Source organism: Belonocnema kinseyi, chromosome 1, assembly GCF_010883055.1.
Source record: "Belonocnema kinseyi isolate 2016_QV_RU_SX_M_011 chromosome 1, B_treatae_v1, whole genome shotgun sequence".
Taxonomy (NCBI): Eukaryota; Metazoa; Arthropoda; class Insecta; order Hymenoptera; family Cynipidae; genus Belonocnema; species Belonocnema kinseyi.
This window is the reverse complement of record NC_046657.1, coordinates 49,494,097-49,516,977: the sequence shown is the minus strand read 5'-3', so window position 1 is coordinate 49,516,977 and position 22,881 is coordinate 49,494,097. Positions and strand designations below refer to the sequence as shown.

At 28.6% G+C, this 22,881-nt stretch overlaps 1 long non-coding RNA gene across 1 annotated transcript; it reads right to left on the bottom strand.

Moving 5' to 3' along the window:
- Window positions 1-1,649: 1,649 nt before the first annotated feature.
- Window positions 1,650-2,424, bottom strand: LOC117172091. The gene is made up of 2 exons (XR_004466957.1): window positions 2,293-2,424; window positions 1,650-2,030 (listed from the first exon to the last, which is right to left on the bottom strand). It is a non-coding gene; the product is annotated as an uncharacterized LOC117172091 (long non-coding RNA).
- Between the last annotated feature and the right edge of the window lie 20,457 nt (window positions 2,425-22,881).

Sequence of the window (22,881 nt, the reverse complement as noted above, 5' to 3'; positions counted from 1 at the left end):
AAAATTTACTTTTTGCTCTAAATTTTTATTTCAGTGTTGAAAAATGAACTGAAATCTTTTCTAGATGAAAGTTCAACATCAAAAAAATGTGGCTTTTTTAAAATAAAAAATGCATCCATTTTAGTACAAGTTTAATCTTTTTTGGATAAAAATGTAAGTATTGGATGAAAAGTTGAATTTATTTGGTAAAAATTCTTTCTCTTTAGTTAAACAAAATTCGTCTTTTTGGTTTAGAAATTCAATTTTTTTCGTAGAAACTTACTTTTTGTTAAATATGGCATATTTTGATCTTCAAAAGTCAATTGGAACTTTCTTTTGATAAAAATTGGACTATTCTTTACATTAAAAAAATAATAAAAATGGATCTGTTTTAAGAAAAATTTCATATTTTTTGGCAACAAATGCAACTGTTTGGTAGAAAATTCAACAATATTGGTAAAAAGTTATCCCTTTTGCTAAAAAAAATCGTCTTTTTGGATGGAAAATTCAATTAATTCCGTAGAAGCTTATTTTTTGTTTGAAAATTCATATTGTCATCGTAAAAAGATACTGAAATCTTTTACAAGGCTACGTTTAATTTTTTTTAAATTATCCTTTTGTTTTGAAAATTTACCTGTTTTTGTAGAAATTTAATTTTTGTTACAAAAGTACAACTTTTTTGTTCAAAACTTTTATTCTTTGCTTGAGTATTTAACTATTAAAAAAAAAGATTTGGTTCAATAACCTTGTAGAGGAATCAATTTTTAAAGGTTTATATTTTGATTTGAAAATTTAGTTATTCGTTTAAAAGTTTATCTAATTTTGTTAATAATTTAAAAAAATTAAAAATTAGACTTAAAATGTAACTGTTACATTTTTTAAAGATTGATCTTTTTCAGTTAAAAATTGTCCTTCTTTGTAACAAAACGAATTTTCTTGTTTCGAAAGTTCATTTTTGTTGTGTAAAAATACAGGGTTTCATGCAAAATTATTATTTTTCTGAAAAGTCATTTTTTTGTTGTTGTTTGAAAATTCTATTTTTGTAGAGACACACTTTTTTATGGGAATGTATCTTTTCAGATTGATACTAGTAAAATATCTCTTGAAAGTAAAAATTAGGTTCAGAAAGAGAGAGGAGGGGGGGGGGGGGGGGGGGGGGTAGAAATATTTTTTTACGTTTGCTACAAGGAGGAGGAGATCCAAGAGAAGGCCTATAATTCCATATATAATTTAAGTTGGGTCCCTTACATGCTGAATTTTGAATCAGCGAAGAGAAATTCTCAACGCACAACCTGATAATTGATATTTCCAAAAAAAAGAATTTAATTAAAATTAAAATACAGTGAAACTCGGAGACTGTGCCAGCTTTTGGGCTGGCGGTGGTGGTAAAGAAACCTGAGAGAGTGACACTTTGCATGAGAATGCTCTCGTTTGTTCACGCCTGAGTGACCACTGCACACTCCCCGCAGTTCCTCCACTCCCACCTGCGGTGTGTCGTCAATTTTCGGAAGGGATATATCCAGAGGCGTTATATCCGAGTTTGACTGCAATTAAATTTAAATTAAATCCCTCTCTTCGTCAAATCTCTTTAAATCCCATACAATCTTTTTTAACACCCTGAACTTGCGGGATTATTGGACGCTCCCCAAAGGTGTGATAAAAAAACATTATTTTATTGTGCAGTTTATTTATTAATTGTGCACAACATGACAAAGTTTTATTTTCGTCAGTGATAGAATAATAATAATCGGTTTAGAATGTCTTTGCACTGAATTTTAAGACATTCTTTGCCTTAATTTCAGCTTAGATTATACCTAGCTACACTTGCGATTGGAACATTGAGAGCCAGGGCAGCAATATTTTTCACTTTTGGTTGGAGTCACAGGTATACAGTCACAGGTTTGTTTTTGACACGCCTGGCCATGGTATTCACCTTTGCATGGATCCAATGGTTCTGAATGTATTGCCGACCCGACCGCCGTTGCACTATAAATGTGTGTCAATACCAGCAGCATGATTACCGCAGATTTTGCAGATGCCATTTTCGCAAACTAAAAACAAGTAAAAAAACTAACTTAAACTTAGGGGCTGCTGTAACCGTTTTCAATTAGAACGCATAATATTGCGCAATATAGTAGACTGAGTACTTGCGCAACGGCTTCTATAGGGCCTAGACTTTCGCCTCGGAATGCCTTAGAAGAGACGGAGTGCGCAAGTACTCAGTTGAGTATATTGCGCAATATGATGCATTTTTTTATAAAAGATTAAAAAACTCCGAAATGGAATGTATAACTCAGTTTGGTTCTCACTCACGTTTTTTAGGGGAGCTTCACAGTAGGCAGAGTTTAGTGTGTTCTGTTACGAAGGTTCCGTTTTTATTCAATGCTGAAGCGTGACTCTCTTTACGATTTTTTCAACGCATATAATAAAAAATTATGTTTAAAACAATTATTTTTCGCCGATACTCCGTTAAGAGGTATATAGTTTTATTGAATAATAAATTTTATCCAACAGATAGACAGGACTTCCAGACAGGCAGCTTTAAGAATGATAACGAAACGCACGTTTTCGGTAGAGATTAGGAATTTTGTAAAAAAGAGTCCATAAATATTTTATATTCTAAAAACCTCGTGCACATTCCGAGACACGCAAATGTTATACAATTTTATTTGAAATTTTAAATAATGCTGCAGAAAACAAAATTGATGAATTTTGATGCAACAGAGAAAGTCCCAATTCAAAATAAACTTTCCTAATCTTCAATGTGGCTTCTCATGAGCACTGCAGAAATTTGCTTCCTTATTCAGGTTGTAAAAAAAAATTGTTTTCGAATTTTCATGCATATCGTCTGGAAATTTGTTTTAATCCAGAAAAAAATCATTTAATTTTTTTATTTTGAAGAAATAAGTAAAATAATAATCTTTTCCCATAAAAAAAATATTTTTTGTAAATTTCATTCGGAATCGTCAATTTTAGATGAACTGAGTTGAAACTCAAAGTTTTTCTTAACAATTGGTTACAGAATACGAATAAACTATTAATTTTTCAATCTCACCCCAATGCGTCTGTTTGATAGGGTTCGAAAAAATCCTATTAGTGAAAAAATGGATTTTGCAAGTTTTTAGTGCTGGATATGATATATATTTTTTTAACGTAAATTGTTTCTCATAAATAAAATGAAACTTAATACTGACAATTAGATATTTGAATTATTTGTTTGAACAATTTTTTATTTAAAATTGAAAAAAACTTGTTATTCTAACTCTAACAAACATAGTTGTTTAAACAATTTAGTATTATTGTTAATAATATTCTCTTAGAATAATGCTAAAAAATTGCAGTCATGTTAAAAAATCTCTAGTTTTTGTATGATTTTCAAATAGAGTAAGGTGAATAATAAATGAATGCAGACAAAATTATTTGTGTAAAAAATTCATTATTATTCCCAATAACATTAAATTTAAATAATACTAGAAAGTTGCGGTTTGTTCAGAAATTTGCAATTATTTGTCTACTGCTCACTTTGCAGTAAGATAATTTGATTCAATTGTGCAAAAAATAATTATTGAAACTTATTATTATTGTTTATAACTCTTACAAAGTTGATGGTTGTTCTGAAATTTACAGCTTTTCTTTGATTTTTTATTTAGGAGCAAGGAATAAATATTATTATTATTTTAAACTAAACGGCTATTAGTAACTACTTAAGGGAAAATTTACATTCAATATGATCGATAAATAAATTTTTTTAAATATTTCAAAGCACTTATATAAGTGAAGACAGTTATAAAAAATAATACATTTTTCAAACAACTATGTTTCTTAATCAATTATTATTTCACTGATCAAATTTGAATCATGAAAAAATAATCTCTATAAAAAACGATACATTTTCGAAAAAAACAAATATTTAAATTTTTAATTTTCAAAAACTATTATAATAAAACTAGTTTTCAAACAAAAACTAAATTTTAAACCTAAAAGCATAATTTTATGCCCATAAAATCACTTAAAAAACATAAATTAAAAAGAATTTTGAGTCATTAAGTGATCTTTTATTTTCAGCCAATGAAATTTATTTTATAGATTTTTAAAAATAATTTATCATTTCAGTTGAAAATTTTTTTTTCCAAATGAAACTTTTTTGTTGTAATGCTCTTATTGTAAATTTATTGGGGACGAATTTACTTTTTTGTTAAAAAGTTCACTATTATTTTGAAAATTAATTCATAACTTATTAACAATTTTTTTAATATTGGTAAATATTATTATTTTTCTAGAAAATTAACTTTCTTCAATTGAAAATTTATTTCTTCGATAGCAGATTTAACTATTAGGTTACATTTCTTGGATTCATGGGTTTTTTTTCAGGAATTTTATAAATTAAATTCCCTTTTAAAGAATTACAAATTTATTGATAACATGCATTTTGATTAAAATTAACCCTTTTTTGTCAGAAAATCCATCCATTTGGTCCATAATTCTTTTTTTTTAGTGGGGAATTATTTTTCTTGTTGAAAATTAATGCTTTTACCTGAGAATCTAACTTCTTTATTTTGCGAAGAAATTTTATCATTTTTTATGGAAATTTGTTAAACATTCATCAATTTTGTTGGTTACTTCTTCTTTTCGTTTATAGAAAATGAATCGTTTAGGTTGAAAACTTAACACTTTTCTTTTTAATTTCTGTTCATGGTTTTTTAAAAATATTTTTAACACTTCTAAACTTTCACAATATTTTTAAAGTCATTTGAAATTTGAAATTTTGCACGTTATTCTCAAACAATTTGACAATTTTTTTTATAATGTTTTCAAATCTTTTAAAATTTTCTCTTTATTTATGCCTTATTAAAAATATTTACTCGATCTTTTCTTTGATGCTGATGCATTTAAAAACCTGGTTAACATTGCCGTTTCACAATTGACCGCACGGCTACAATCGACCGCACGGGCACACTAGGAATTGATCGTTGATTGATCAATTTATGTATGCGTAATTAACCCGAAGTGCCTGCCAATGAATTTTAAGATCCGGTTAACTTTGCCGATTTATATTTGACCGCACGGTCACGTTGAAAATTGGCACCTGAACTAGAAACGCGGAATAAACATAAAATCAATTTTTAACCAAAGGCTAGCTAAATACCAGGGGACGGGCTGGTTTTAGATAAAAATAAGGTCATTAAGTAAGTGGTCAAAACTAGTTCAAAATTGATAAAGTAATTTATAATAAGCTTCTGAGGGTAGGTCCTGGTTACCAGCCATAAAATTTTCTCTGATGCTGATTCATTCTACAATACAGTTACAGTTGCCGGTTTACAAATTACCGCACGGCTTTAGTCGACCGCACAACCACAGTTGACCGCACGGCCACGTTGGCAATTGTTCTTTCGGAAGGGAGTCAAAAACAGACTAAAATTGACAACACAGTGCATTTTCAGCTCCTGAGAGTATATCCTGGCTACTGGTCTCGATCTTTTCAAAGAGTAAAAGAAAAGTAAAACACTTTCTGGAATCGAGAACTGGCATTACACCGATTCATGTGTCCATGGCTGCTCTGACGTGCATGCCGATGCGTCTTACAACCCGGTTAACTCTGCCGGTTCTCGATCTGAAAACTGGCCACCTGGGTGGAGCTGCAAGCCTCGCAAAATCACGACCGAGAACCTCTGCGGAGTCGATCGAGCAGCAGAGGATTGATGAGTGTCCTGACAACGTAGACGAGTTTTTGTCATACAAAGAGCCGCATCGATGGAGTGTATTTCGTTCGACTCTTGATGCATCCGTTACGTGCACCTCTTCCAACCTTGTGTGGCCCTTAGGGCCCCATAGGCCTTTGCGTTTTATTCCGAGCCCAATTAATGTTCAGCAAAAACCTCATCGGGTCTGGGGTGGTCCTCTCTATCGATACACCAAAAATCTTTTCGATCCGAGTTATTTTTACAGGGGATTTCAGGATCGATTTTATATTAAATCGGCCAGTTTGAGACTGGTGAAGCAGTAGGGTGGTCCAGAAACGTATTTGGATTTTCTTCTTAAATTTTTATTATCTCACCCTGTTCTGAAGAAATAATAAATAGAAGTTGAAGATAATAAAAAAATTCACGAATTTTCCACAGAGTAGTTAAATTTTTAACATTATAGTTGAATTTTTCACTAGAAAAGATAAACTGTCCAGCAAGAATTAAATAGCTACATTTTTAGTTAGACAAATAATAAAGAAATTCATTTGAGAAAAAATAGTTGAATTTTCCACCAAACAGATGAATTTTCAAATAAAATGATGAATTTTCAATTCCAATAGTAAACTTTTCAAGCAAAAAACAAAACTTTATTTATAGACCTAAGATTTCTTAACAGAACAATTCAATTTTTCACTGAAATAATTGATCTTCCATTAAAAAATAACTTTTCAACGAAATTATAAAAAATGTAATTAAAAGGAAAATTTTTGGAGACTTAAAATTTCGGGATCCTTAAAAAATAAAATTAATTTTCAACTAAATAACAATTAAATTTTTAAGTAAATAGTGGAATTTTCATCAAAATAGTTTAAAAAAAATAGGAGAAATTTTCCACAAAATACCTGATTTTTTACAAATTAGTTCAATTTTCAACAAAACTGTCAAATTCTCAACTAGAAAAGATCAAATATCCTGAAATAATAGCATAGTTAATTTTTTAGTTAAAAGAGTAATAAAAAAATAATTTTTCAACCAACTAGTTGAAATGATGAATCCTTAAATGTAATTGTTTAATTTTCAGGTAAAAGATTAATTTTTATTTATAACTCAAAGCTTTTTAAACAAAATAATTAAATTTTTAACTGAAATTATAAATCTTCCATAAAAAATAACTTTTCAACAAAATTATAAAATACTTAACCAGAAAGGCGAATTAAAAAAAAAAGCTAAAGTCATTCGATTTTCAATACAGTAAATTATTTTTTAACCAGGTACTCTAATTCTCAACTAAATAGTTGAATTTGAAATAATAAAGTTCAATTTTCTTCCAAATAGTTACCTTTTTAGTTCAAAAAATATAAAAAAATATATTTCGAAGAAAACAATTCAAGTTTTAACTAAAATAATTGATCTTCCATGAAAAAATAACTTTTCAACTAAATTATACGAAAGTAAATTAAAAAAGAGAATATTTGGAGACCTAAAATTTCTGGATACTTAAAAAATAAAATTAATTTTTAACTAAATAACCATTAAATTTTTAAGTAAATAGTGGAATTTTCAACAAAATAGTTTTAAAAAAAATAGGAGAAATTTTCCACAAAATACCTGACTTTTTTACAAATTTTTACAAACTAGAAAAGATCAAATATCCTGCAATAATAGCATAGTTCATTTTTTAGTTAAAAGAGTAATAAAAAAATAATTTTTCAACCAACTAGTTGAAATGATGAATCTTTATCTGTAATCGTTTAATTTTCAGGTAAAAGATGAATTTTTATTTATAACTCAAAGCTTTTTAAACAAAATAATTAAATTTTTAACTGAAATTATAAATCTTCCATAAAAAATAACTTTTCAACATAATTATAGAATACTTAACCAGAAAGACGAATTTAAAAAAAACTAAAATCATTGCATTTTCTATACAGTGAACTAATTTTTATCCAGGTAATCAAATTTCGAACTGAATAGTTGAATTTAAAACGAGAATGTTCAACTTTCATTTGAAATATTAAATTTTGTAGTTAAGAAAGTAATAAAAAAATGTATTTTCAACAAAATAGTTAAACTTTTAACCAAACAGGTTAATTTTCAATTTAACAGATAAAGCTTCAACGGCTATCATTAACTTTTCAGGTAAAAAACTTAATTCTTATTTATAAGCCGAAGATACAAAAAAATTCAATTTTTTAATGAAATAATGAATCTTCCATGAAATTTGATGATTTTGATTTGAAAGACTAATTTTTAAAAAGACCTAAATTTATTTGATTTTTAACAAATCAGAATAATTTTGAGCAGATAATTAATTTATCAACCAAATAGTAGGATTTTTAACAACATAGTTTAACTTTAATCCAAACAGTTGAATTTTCAACCAAAAAGGGAAAAAATATTTTTTACATACATGCATTTTTTACAAAGTATTTTAAATTGTAACCAAATAGTTGAATTCACATCTTAAAAAGATAAACTTTCCTGCAAAAATAGCATAGTTTAAATTTTGCATTGCATTTTTTACAAGTTAATTCAATTTTCAATTATCTTATCGAATTTTCAACTAGAAAATATAAACTATGCTGAAAAAATAGCAACAAGAGAATACTCAATTGAAAAGAAGAATTTTTTTAAATTACCTAAAATTGTGGGATCATGTATAACTCAAATTAATTTTTAACCAAATAATCCATCTTCTAGACAAATAGTTGAATTTAAAACAAAGTCGTTCAACTTTTGTCTAAATAGTTTAATTTTGAACCAATAATATGAGACGTTTTCTACTAGAAATGATAAACTGTCCTGTAAAAATAGCATAGTTAAATTTTTAGTTCTAAGATTAATAATAAAATGAATTTTTAACCACATAGTTGAAATAATGAATCTTCAACTGGAATCGTTAAAATATCAGGTTAAAAATGAATTTTTACTTATAAACTAAAAATTTTCAATCAAAATAATTCAGTTTTTAACTAAAATAATGAATCTTTCATAAAAAAATTTTTTAACATAATTATAGAATACTTAACCACCAAAACGAATTTAGAAAAAAATATAAGATTGAATAATTTTGAACAAATAAATTAATTTTTAACCAGGTAGTGAAATTTTCAACTAAATATTTGATTAAAAAAAAATTAATTTCAGCTTTTATCCAAATAATTACTACATCTTTAAGTTTCAGTTGAAAAATTAATTTTAATTTATAAGCCATAGATTTTTGTAGCAAAATAGTTTAATTTTTAAATGAAATAATGAATCTTTTATAGAAGCATTAACTTTTAAAAAAAGTAGAATTAATAATTTAATTTTTTTATGAAAAATCGAATTTTCAGCCAGAAAATGTGAAGTTTCAAATAAAATATTAATGTTGCCTAAAAAAATGATTTCTTAACAAAATGGTTCAACCAAATAAAAAAAAAAGTTGTATCCTCAAACAGAGAAAAGATTAACTTTCAATCAAATACTAGTATTTTTATCCAAGAAAGATGAAATTTCTAGAAAAACTGATACATTTTTAAACCAAACATACAAATTAAAAAAATTGAATTTTCATCCGAAAAATACTTTATTTTGACATTTTAACAACAAAATCTAAGTTTTCAATAAGAAGTATATCTACCACAAAAATCATACTTGAACTTTGAACCCAAACGTACGATGTTTGAACGAAACAGTTGACTTTTTAATGAAAAAGGGCAATTTTTTGAAAAAAGTGGTTGAATTTTTATCAATTTTTAAGGTGTCATTTCTACTAAAATAAATGAAATCTTAAATAAAAAACACAAATCATCAAAATAATAGTTGAATTTGTATCCAACAAAGATTTTAGTTTTACTTGTCGCCATAAAAATATGAGTTTTAAATGAGAAAGAAATTTTCTATGAGAACAGTTACATCTTTTACCCAAAAATAAGAATTTTTAACAAAAAAGAAGAAAACTTTAAAACAAAATTCTTGAATTTTAAACCAAGCCGATGCATTTTTAGGGAAGAAAGATGCAATTTCTAGTTAGATAAATGAATTTTTTAAATAAATTGCAAATTTGTGAAAAATAGTTGAAGTTTCAACCAAAAAAGATTTTAGTTTGACTTTTTAGCATTGAAATATTAGATATAAAAATAAGTCAATTTTCTATTAAACTAGTTGAATTTTTAACACAACAATTCAATTTTCAACCAAAAAGAATGTCTTCAACAAAATTGATGAATTTTCAAACAAATAATATAATTTATAACTAAAAAGGTAATATTGTAGAGAAAACCACTGCAAAAAATATAAGTACAGGGAAAACAAATCACTAACAAGAATATTATTCCAGGGTTAGGACAAAACTTTATTTTTAATTTTCTCTAATTTTCCACTGACCAATTTTTCATTTTCCCTGACCATATTAATATTCAAAGAGCAAAATCCTATACTTGTAAAATTTTTAACCTAGAATATTTTATTAATGAAATAAAATAATTTCAAATTACAATTGAGAATATTTCAAATATACTTGACAGTTTCCATAACCAATAAAATTCCCTGAGATTAAAAAAAAGTTGTTAACTAGGTTCGTTTTTACTCACTAGGTTTGTTCATCGCGTGATGTTCCGAAAAATTCACCCTTCTAAGTCTAACATTGAAAAAAGAAACTTAAATTTATTAGCACTGCTCAAGTTTAAAATAAGAAAATTTAAAACAGATTAAAATATGAAAAAAATTAATTAAATTCAGAAAATTCGAAATGAGCTTAGAAAAATTCAAGGAAATCTAAAAGAATTTGATGAAATGCCTAAGAATTCATGGCGAGATTAAAAGACTCCAGCATGAATCAAATAAAAATTTTTTTAAAAATGGACTGAATAAAGTAGAATTAAGTAAATTTAGAAGAATTCAGAGTGAATTCCAAAAAATAATTTCAAATCTCTTAAAATCTTCGAAACCCCATTAATTTATAACCAAAAAAGTTAATAATGACAACAAAATAATTCAAATGAATTGGAAATAATTTTAAAAATCGAAAAAGTTCCATTGATTTTAGTCAAATTTGAATAAATTTAGAGGAATTCCAAGGAAATGGCAAGGTGTCAAAAAATTCTTTGAAACGACTTTGAAATGAGTTTAGAAAACTTAAAGATAATTTAAAACAATTAGATATAATGCCTAAGAATTTAAGCTGATTTTGAAATACTTCAAACTAAATTAAACAAAAACTTTTTTAAACTCCATTGAACTGCGTAGAATTAAGTGAATTAAAAATAATTCTGGATTAAGAATTCAGGGCGAATTCCAAATAAATTGTACAAAATATTTGAAAATCTCTTTAAACCTTTGAAACGTTATGAAATCACCCACTTTTTGTAAATAATATTTTTTTGATCCATTAAAATATTCAAATCTCTGAAAATTTTCAAAGCCCTTGGTAATTCTATTGAAATGAATAAAAAAATCTGTGTACCTTTTAAAATTTTCTACAATATTTCCTATTCTTTTGATATTTTTTAAATCTTTCGAAAGTTTTTAAAGCTCTTGAAGACGTTTAGGATTTTCTTGCAATACCTTCAAATATTTTAAATCCTTTAAAATCTTAATAAATTATTGAAATCAATTTAAAATTTCATTGCAATCTTTAAAATAAAAAGCTAAAATATTTAAAACCATTTCGTATATTTTTAAATCCCGTGAAATTTTTAAGCTCTTAAAAATGCCAAGGAATTAAAAAAAAACATTGAAATATTTTAAATCTTTTGACCATTTTAGCAATTGATCCCCAGGATCAATTCAATAAAAGCTTAAAAAAGGAATCCATTGAATTAAATAGAAATGAGTGAATTTAGGAGAATTTAAGTGAATTAAAAAATTTTTCCAGAATTACCTGAAATTCTGGAAAATTTATTAAAATACCTGGAGATCTTTAAAAAAATCCTTACAATTAGTGAAATCTTTGGAAACCTTACAAAATTCGGTGAAATCTTTTAAATTCCTTCAAATTATTGCAAATAATTTACAAGTTCCTTAGAATAATTTGAAATTTCCAGAAATTTTTTAAATCCTTTAAAATATTTTAAAGTCCCTTGAAACTTTTAAAAGCTTTTGAAAATTCCTTAGAAATTTTAAAAATATCCTAAAATAGTAGTTTAGGGACATTAAATAAATATGGGATACAAAAAGGGTAGGCCTGAATGAGCGATAGCTAATTAACAAAAATCTTGTGTAAAGTGAATCTATTTACAAAGAAAGAATTGAATATTTAACAAACAAAAAATATACTTTTTATAAAAATCGGGATTTTCAACAAAATATGCAAATTTTTAATAATTTAGTTTAATTTTTCTCAAGTGAGATCAATTTATAATTAAAATGAATTATTTTTCTCTAAACAAAAAATAATTTTTCAAGAAAGCAGTTTAACTTTTAACCGAGCAGATTAATTTTCTGTGCAGAAAATTTTCACCTAAAGTAGCTCAGTTTTTAACATGAAAATGATCTTCGTTAGACTAAAAATTCAAGTATTGGGTTAAAAATGCATCTTTTTGGTGGAAAATTAATATTCCTGACTCAAAATTTTAATATTTGTGTAAAATGTATGCAATTTTTGAAAATTCGCGCTTGTCGGTAGAAAATGAAATCTTTTTGTTTAAAAATGGATCCGTTTGGCTAATAATTGATCTTTTTTGTTTAAGGATTTAATTATTAAGCTGAAAAATCTTTTTTTTTTGTGAAACAATATTGTGCTTCATTTAAAATTTAAATCTTTTTTTTGAGTATCAATTATTATATTTGTTATAGACAATTCAAATTTTTTATTTACAATTCATCGAATTTGTTTAAGGGTTAATTGTTTTCTGAAAAATTGTTTTTTATTGCGAATTCATAATTTAAGTAGAAAATTCATCTATTGTGTTAAAAATTAAAATATTATTTTGAATTTTTTCTGTTTAGGGGTAAAAATCAATTTTTTAAACTGTAAGTCTGCTTTGGGAAATTAACTATTAGATAATAATTTCGACAATGTTGTAGAAAATGTAACTGTTTTGTGGAAGATTTTATCATGTAGAATTATTATCAACTAATTAACCTATTAACTAATTTTTGGACTTAAAATGTAACTACTTATTTTAAAATTAACTTTTTGGTTCAAACTTTAAATTTCAAGGTTGAAAATTTAACTGTTTCATACAGAAAGTTCGTCTTTTTATCTTAAAAACTCAATAGTTTAATAGAAAATTCAAAGATCTTGTAGATGATTTTTTTTATATCAAAATTAATTTTTTCAGTGAAAATTTAACTGTTCCTTTCTTATTTTATAGTTGGTTCTTTATTATTTGGTAAGAAATTTTGATATTTCGTTAGGGATTTATTTCTTTTTTAGTATAAGATTAATCTTTATGGTAGATTTTTTTTAGAAAATGTAATTATTTAATTGAAAATTCATCTATTTTATAGAAAGCTTAATTTATAAAAAGCTTCATTAGTTCCAGAGCACTGTTCCGACCTAGGTTGCTGATCCCTTTTTCTATTAATCACCCCAGGTGTAGAGCTTCAGAAAGTCACCATCTAAAGCTCTGCATTTGGACAGAATAGTATTTAAGTTCTTTCATTTCAGGAGCTCATAATTTCTATAAATATAAAAATGGCCCTAAATCTATGAAAAAAACAGGTCACAAATTTTGACTCGGAAACAAAGTATTTGGAGCCCTAGAGAATTCCGTGACGTAAGTAGGGTCAAACAAGTGGCAAAATAAAAAAAGCTTCTTCAATAAAAAAATGTCTAAACGTTCGTTAGCAGAAGTGGGGACTTTAGACCTAAATAAGAGATACGAGTCTATTGGGAGCGATTACCGCAAACGTAGCCGGTCCCTCTCTAATCGAATTTGGACCTTCTGAAACTTACCTACAGCGAGGACGGTATATTATTTTTTATCACCTTTTTTTTTGTATTTCCCACTGCGATCCTAATCGCTAAGTGTTTTCCACGTGAATTTTTGCTCATAATTTTGTTTAAATTACAAAAATATGAATTGAAAGAAAATTAATTTTCAACATAAAAAGATGAATTTTCTACAAAATATATCAATTTTCATCCGAATAGTTACATTTTCAACTGAAGTTTCTAATAACAAAATAAATAATAGAATTTTTAAGTAAGAAAATAATTTTCAAAAACAAAAAAACGAATTACCAAAGATTTGAATTTTACGAAAAAAGACGAATTTTTAAAAAGAAATTTACTTTTATGTTAAGAAAGATGAATTTTTAACGGTACGTTTGATATTCTAATCGAAAAATATAAACTTTCAACCAAAAATTGAATTCAGAATTTGAAGAATCAAGAACTAATTTTTTACAAAAAAAAAAAGAAATATATTTGTATTAAGTTGATTTGAGCGAAAAAGACAAAAACGAACCTTATTGAAAAAAATTTTTTACAAACTGAATTAGCTGCAATTTTAGAAAAAAAATTTTTAACGAGAAAACCAAATTTCCAACCATATAATTTGATTTGAAATTAAATTTTTCAATTTTATTTTCAAGTAGTTTTTCCATTTTCTACATTTTTAATTTTAAAAACTAATTTTTGACGAAAAAGAAACGAATTATCAACCAGTTAAATTCAACGACAATTCTTCTTGATAAATTATTTAATCTTTTAAGCTGAAAAGTTGCAAGTTTGAAAATAGTGTCGACTTTCAAACCGGAAAAAGAATTTAAAAAAAATATTGTTAATAAAGAAAGATGAATTTTCAGCATTTGACTTGATTTGTCAACTAAAAAGGATCAATTTTTGAACGCAAATGGAATTATTGAATTTTAGGATTGAAGAACTAAATTTTTACAACAAAAAAAAAAGAATTTTTAGTTAGTTCAATTGAACAAAAAAGACGGAATTTTAAGTAAATAGTTCATTTCTCAACCCAATTAACAAATCTGTAACTTATAAGGGAAAAATCTACAATTTAAACTGAATTAACGACAATTAAAGACAACAAATAAATATTTACCCCAAAAAAATTCCAACAAAATAGTTTAATTTTATATGAAATAGATTAAGTTTCTACTAAAGTAGTCAAGAGCCCTCCTCCCAAATATAAATTTTCAACAAAATACATAAATTTGTATCCAAATAATTTCATTTTTAACTAAAAAAAGTTAAGTTTACAATAATATATGAGGTAATTTAATTATTAATTTGAAAAATTCAATTTCTCACAAAAAAGAACAACATTTTCAGACAATTGAATTCAATGAAAAAAAACACAAAATTTCAACTTAATAGTTTATTGCTCAAACATGATGATGAACTCGTTTGACAGAAAAGAATAATTTTTTACTTAATTAGATGAATTTTTTAAATATAAATAAAAAATATTCAACTTAGAAAATAAATTTTCAATCAAAATCGAAATAAATTTTTAAAATAGTTAAACCTTTAACCATTGTTTATCTTTAAACACAGAAATGAATTTTTGACAAAAAAAATAAGTTTAATAAAAAAATACAGTTTATTTATTGGTCGAAAAATTATCTTTTACGTAGAATTTTGAAACCTTCTTTCGTATTCGTATACTCGTACTCTTTGTTATTGCAAATTCGTCATTTTTGGTAAAATTTCATCTTTTTAGTTTAAAATTGAACTATTTTGTGGAAAAATCGTCTTTTTAGTTTAAAAATTCAACTATTTGGTAAAAACTAGGCTTTTTTTAATGTAACTAATTTGAACAAAATTAACTGTTTAATTGAAAAATCATAGTTTGAAAATCATAAATTTCAACTAATTTTTTGCAAAAATTTCTCCTTTTTTTAAATTCAAATACTTGACAGAAAATTCAACTATTTATATAAAAATTCAACTATTCGGTAGATTTACTTTTTTGTTAAAAAATAATACTTTTTGGATTGAAAATTCAATGTTTTTGTAGATAAAATTTAAAAAAAAATTAAATTAATCTTGTTAGCTGAAAATTTATCCTTGTTGGATACAAAAACGAATGTTCATTTCTAAATTAACCAGCTTTTTTGAGGATTTAAATATTGGGATATCAAAGAAGACATGGATTTCTTAACTGTAAAATCGACCAAATGGTTTAAGGTCAAACCAGTTTTTAATAAATGCATATTTTCAGTTAAAGATCCATCTTTTTACTTGAAAGATGATATTTTATGGTTGAAAATGAAATTGTTTTAATAGGATTAGAAATAAGGTCAGCATTAAAGAAGAATGTGAACAGTGTCAAATTGGATCTTGAGTTTGACACCTGAAGTTTTGAATATTCAAAAATGTATCAGCTTAAATGAGAAGGTAATATCAATTTGAGTTTGACATCTGTAGATTCTAAAGTTTTAAATAGGATCACTGTTAAATGAAAAAGTAAACAGCATCAAGGTCGGATCCTGCTTTTGACAACTGTAGGATCAACAGATTCAAGAAGAGTCAAGGAGGCTTTACAGTGTCTAATTTGGTTTTTAAGTGTTTGAAAACTGTAGGTTCTAAAGAATCAAAAAAAGGTCAACATTTAACGAGAATGTAAACAGTGTCAAATTCGATCTTGAGTTTGACATCTGTAAGTTTTGAATATTCAAAAATGTATCAGCTTAAAGAAGAAGGTAATAGCAATTTGCGTTAGACATTTGGAGATTCTAAAGTTTTATAATGGATAACTGTTAAATGAAAAGGTAAACAGCAATAAGCTCGGATCCTGCTTTTGACAACTGTACGATCAAAAGATTCAAATAGAGTCAAGGAGGCTTTACAGTGTCCAATTTAGTTCTTAAGTTTTTAAGAACTGTAGGTTCTGAAGAATCAAATTAAGGTAAATGTTTAACAAGATCGTAAAAAGTGTCAAATTGAAAACTTGTGTTTGTCAGCTGAAGGGTTTGAGAGTTCCAAAAAGGATCAAAATTAAAGCAAACGATAAACAGCATCGAATTAGGTTCTTAAATTAGACATCTGTCGGTGCTGAAGATTCAAAAAAAGGATCAGCGTTAAAGAAGAGGGTAAATAGAGCCAAAGCAAGATCTTTGGTTTGACAACTGTAGGTTCTAAAGAATTAAAATAGAGTCAGCATTCAAAGAGATGATAACAGTGTGAAGCTATGAATTTCAATTTGACGTCTGTAGATTGTAAAGATTTAAAAATAGACCACTGTTAAAGCGAAAGGCTAACAGCGTCAAATCAGGATCCTGCGTTTGACACTTGAAGGATATAAATCCTCAAAACAGAGTCAATGAGGCTTTCGTTCAATTTGGTTCTTAAGTTTTTAGACACTCTAGTTCGCAAAAAAAACGAAATAATGTCAGCCTTTAGAGGGTGTTGAGCAACGTTAAATTCAGATCTTGAGTTTGATATCTGTATATACTGAAGATACAAAATAGGATCAGTGTGAAAGGACAGGATAAAGAGCATCAAAGTAGCTTTATGAATTTGACATTAGTCTGTATTGAAGATTCAAAATAAAGGCAGCGTCAAAGGAGAAGATAAAAAGTGTCAAGTTAGCACCTTGCATTGGACATCTGAACGAGTTAAAAATTAAAAAATGAATTATTTTTAGGGAAAAGGGTCAACAACGTCAATTGCGTGTTTTAATTCTTTGACAACCATAGGTGATGTTAGGTGATTTTTGTCAGTTTGGTGTCGAATTCATCTGCTCGCAGCGTCTGGTAAACTTGAAGTTACAGGTTTAAATTAGCGTCTAAATTTAGATATTCGAAATCATAAGACGCATTAAATTTATTTTGAAAAAAATTACATTTCAGAAAAGGTATGCATTTTTCTTTACCTTCAATCGAACGGAAGCCGTCGTGTGACATCCGCTCGCACAAGGCGAGTTGTTGCAAGGCGCCCAGGTGCGTAAAAAGTGCATTGACGTATGTAGGTGCGCTTCTGCATTTGTTAAGCTCTTTTGATATAAAATAGAGGGGATCGAAGGGGGAGCGGTTGGCGGTCATTTTTTGGTATGAAGCCGCGAGCGAACAGTAGCGGACATTAGCACACAATCGAGAGGATAGGAAAGGACGAATGTGAATGCGTCGTGCGCCTTAAGTCGTAAGCGGGTGGCGGGTCAGAGGTCAGACCGCCAACTTGGTCCCCATTGTGTCGGCAACCATTCTCAGCCCTCTCCATTCCTCCCAACTTTACCTCCCACCCTCGACCTCCTTTTCTTTATGCCAACTTGGCCCGCGCCCATTGTTCCATGTGCCATGCCGACTGGCTTCCACGCTTACGTATCGGTTTAACTGCACACAATACGATGACTCTTGATGTTCATTCTTTATTTTATTTTATCCTTATGGGCCTTCTTCACAAAAGCCGCTGTTTGAAACTCTTTGAGGATCTTAAAGATTCAATGTTTAAGGTTAAAGGAGAGCGAAAAGAAGGTTACGTTTCGATTCTGAGTTTGACATCTGTAGGTACTGCAAATGAAAAATAGGATCAGTTTTGTAGGAGAAGATAAACAGCTGCAAAGTATGGTCTTGATTTTGATAGTTGTAGATTGTAAAATTGAAAATAGGGTCAAAGAGTTTCTACAGCGTCAAATTTAGTTATTAAACATGACAACTGTAGCTTCTGAAGAATCAAAAGAGGATCAGAAAGGTTTTACGGCACCAAATATGGATTTTTTATTTGACATCTGTAGGAATTAAATATTCTAAATGGAATCAGTATTACAGGAGAGTTTTACCAGTGCAAAATTTGGATCATTAGTTTGACCACTGTAACTTCTGAGGATTCAAAAGAGGATCAGAAGGGTTTCATATTGTAAAATATGGGTCTTGAGTTTGCAATCTGTCGGAACTAAGAGTTTACAATTGAGTTAGTCTTATAGGAGAGGATAACCAGCGCAAAATTCTGGTGATTCGTCTGTAAACTGTAAGTTTTGAAGATGAAAAAAGAGCTCAGCTTTTGAGGATAGGTTAAACAGTGTTAAAACAAGATATTGAGTTTTAAATCTAAAGGTACTGAAGATTATAAATGGGAGCAGTTTTATAGCAGAGGGTAAACAGCGTCAGAGTAGATTTTTTATTTTGACAACTGTTGATTATAAAATTCAAACTAAGGTCAAAGAGGTTCTACTGCGTCCAATTTGATACTTCAATTGGAATTCTGTAGGAACTGATGATCCAAAAGGGAATCAGTCTTGTAGAAAAGGTTAACCAACGTCAAATTTGGGTCATCAGTTTGACAGCTGTAAGTTTCACCAAATACAAAAAAAAAGTAATTTAAGAAAGGTTAAATAGTGTTAAATTTAGATCCTTAGATTGACATCTAAAGGTACTGAAGGTTCACAATAGGATCAGTTTTATAGACGAGGATCAACAGGCTGAAGTTACAGTTTTGCATTTTAAAAATGTAGAATCTAAAATTCAAAATGGGTTTTAAGAAGTTCTGCAGCCTCAAAACTGCTTCTTAAGTATGACTTTTTTAACTTCTGAAGATTAAAAAGAGGATCAAAAAGTTTTTACAGTGTGAAATATGGATTTTTAATTTGATATATGTAGGAACTGAAGATTGAAAATGGAACCAGTCTTATAGTAGAGGTTACCCAACGTAAAATTTGGGTATTAATTTGACAATTTTGAGTTTTGAAGTTAAAAAAAAAGGCTCAGCGTTTAAGGATAGGTTAAACAGCCTCAAATCTAGATCTTAACTTTGATGCCTGAAGGTACTGAACATTCAAAATAAGATCTGTATGGTATTCAGTTTTACAACTGTGAATTCTTCATTTAAAACTGAGTTCAAAGAGGTTTTACAGTGTCAAATTTGGTTTTTGTGTATAACAGCTTTAGTTTCTAAAGATTTAAAAGAGGACCAGCGAGGTTTCATAGCGGCAAATTTAGATCTTGAGTTTGACACCTGCAGGATAGAAAATTCAAAATGGAATCAGTCTTATATAAGACCTTAATCAGCGCAACATTTTCGTTATTATTGTGACAACAGTAAGTTTTAATGAATTAAAAAAGGATCATTGTTTAGAAAGAGGTTAAGTAGCATCATGTGTGAATCTTGAGTTTGAAATCTAAAGATTCTCAAGATTCTAAATGGGATCAGTTCTGAAGGAGAGGGTAAACAGCGTTAAAGCATAGTCTTGGGTTTGACAGATTTAGATTCTAAAATTCGAAGATGGGGTCTTAGGGGTATTGTCGCATCAAAGGTGAATCCAGAGTATGTCATCGTTAGGAACTTAAGATTCAAAACGAAATCAGTGTTACAGAAGAATTTTACTAGTCAAGTACAGATCTTGAATTTGACATCTGAAGGTAATAAAGATTATAAATAAAATCAGTATGGTCTTGAGTTTCACAACTTTAGATTCCGAATTTAAAACTGGGTTCAAAGAGGTTTCACAGCGTCAAATTTGGTTCTTGAGTATGACAGCTTTAGCTTCTGAAGATTCAAAAGAGGATCAGAAAGGTTTCACAGCGTCAAATTTAGATCGTGAGTTTGACGTCTGTAAGATGAAAGATTAACAATAAAATCAGTCTTATAAAAGAAGTTAATCAGCGTAAAATTTTGGTTATCATTGTGACAACAGTGAGTTATAAAGAATAAAAAAGGATCAGCGTTTCGGGAAAGGTTAAACAACATCAAGTTTAGATCTTCAATTTTACATCTAAAGATACTTAAGATTCTAAAAGGGATTGGTTTTGTAGAAGAGGGTAAACAGCGTCAAAGCATGATCTTTGAAAATTCCAAATTGGATCAGTGAGGTCTTGCGTTTGACGACTATAGATTCTAAATTAAAAACTGGTTTCAAAGAAGTTTAATAGTGTCAAATTTGGTTCTGGAGTATGAAAACTGTAGCATCTGAAGATTAAAAAAAGGGTCAGAGAGGTTTCACAGCATCACGTGTTGCACTTGAGTTTGAAATCGGTAGGTACTAAAGAATCTGAATGGCATCAATCTTATAGGAGAAGTGAACTAACATAAAATTTGGGTCGTCAATTTGACAAGTGTAAATTTTAAAGAATTGAAAAAGGCACTGCGCTTAGGATGAGGTTATACAGCGTCAAGTTTATCTATTCTGTTTTACATCTGAAGATACTCAAAATTCTAAGTGGAATCAGTTTTGTAGGAGAGGGTTAACAGCGTCAAAGTATGGTCTCTAGCTTTAAGCTTTAGATTAGAAAACTCTATGTAGGGTCAAAGAGGTTTTATAACGTCAAATTTGAATCTTGCTTTTGTCATCTGCAGGAACTTAACATTCAAAATGGAATCAGTCTGATAGGAGAAGTTAACCAGTGTAAAATTTGGATCATCCTTTTGACAACTGTAGGTTTGAAAGAATAAAAAAAGGTACTGAGTTTAAGGAGAAGTTAAACAGTGTGAAGTTAAGATATTGAGTTTGACATCTGAAGGTACTGAAGATTCAAGATAAGATCAGTATGGTCTTGAGTTTGCCAACTGTAGATTATAAATTTAAAACTAGATTCAAATAGTTTTCACAGTGTCAAATTTGTTTCTAGAGTATAACAAATCTAGTTTCTGAAGATTCAAAAAAACATTAGCGAGGTTTCATACCGTCCAATTTGTATCTTGAGTTTGACACCTGAAGGACGGAAGATTCAAAATGGAATCAGTCTTATAGAAGACCTCAATCTGCGTAAAATTTTGGTTATTATTGTGACAACAGTAAGTTTTAATAAATTAAAAAAGGATCGGCGTTTAGGTTTGACATCTGAAGATACACCAGATTCTAAATGGACTCAGTGTAGCATGAGAGAGTTATCATCCATAAATTAGAGTTTTAAGATTAACAACTGTAGTTTCTAAATATTTAAAATAGCGTCAAAGAGGTTTCACAGCACCGAGTTCAGGTTTCAAGCTAATGATTCAAAATAGAGTCACTCATAAATGTTTCAGAACATCAAAGCAGGGTTTCGAATTAGAGAATTGTAGTTTCTCATTCTAGAAATTTTAAAGCCCTCAAGTTAAATTGAAGTCGAAAGAAGTCAAAAGAGGGTCTAAAGTCCCATTTTGTATAACTGAAAAGTTTGAAGCAAGGTCTACAGGTAGAAACAGCATCAAATCAGTTTTTAATAAGGTTTGCTGCTTCAAAGTAGGGGCTAAATTTAAACTTGGCTCAAGTTTTCATTTTCTCTAGATTAAAGAATGTCACGCAACTCTCAACTCAAATTGTCACTTAGTGCTCGCAATTTTGGTTAATTAAGTTTGAGGTTTGATTTGCCTACCAGGAAAGATTGACCAGGAGGCTAATCTAAAGTCTAAAGGCTTTTAGGTCGCGGTTAACTTGCGTCAGATTGTCCATCCAATTAGTTTTCCGTAGAGATGGCGAATCTTTTGTTTGTGGTTGCAAAATTCCACAGTGATTCACATGGTGAACGAGCCATTAGTGACGCACGCGTGTTAACGCTGGCACGTGTTTACAATATTATTTATTATTTATGCTAAGTTATGCGGAGCCAGTCCATAGATATACATATGTGTAGAGATACCATTGGCTAGCGGCCACAGTCTGCCGTCCGTCTGTCCATACCAGAGCCGGCATATTTATATCAATTACGTGTCGTTCTCCTGGCTCAGATTATTATGTAAATACCTGGTTTGTTGTATTGGCCGTTGGCGGATAGTGGACCAATTACAAGTCTGGACACCGAAACGTTCTTCAATGGGCCGACTCTTTCAAGAATGCAAACTTTTCAGACGGATAACTCGCGGAACGAGTCTACTGATATTAGCTTATGAGATCATTTTTTGATGTCAGAATTTGCGACCATCTTTTGATGTCATCTTTAAATAACATCTTGCGAGTAATGTGGAAAATAGGGTGTTATTTCACAAAAATAGGTAATCTTGTAATCTTTTCCGCCAATAACGTAGCCCCAAATTTTTTCAAGCAGGGGAAATAGTATTATTTATCGAGAAAATAGTTTATCTTTGGCATAATCTATTTCGCGGAAACGAAACACTAAATTATCTGAAAACCTAGGGAATAGGGTGGTTTTTCACAAAAATAGGTAATCTTGTAATATAATTTATTCCGTTAGTAGCGCAGCCGAAAAATCTCTGGAAATAGGGTTAAATAGGGTAACTTTTGACCAGAACAGGTAATATTTAGTATCTTATTTTTTGCAAGAAATGTAACCTAAAATGAATCTAAAACATAGGAATTCTCCCGAAACAAGGAAAATAGGGTGATTTGTCACGAAAAAAGGTGATCTTCGATGTCTTTTTCTCTGCGAGAAACGTCACACGAAATTCTTTTAGATCAGG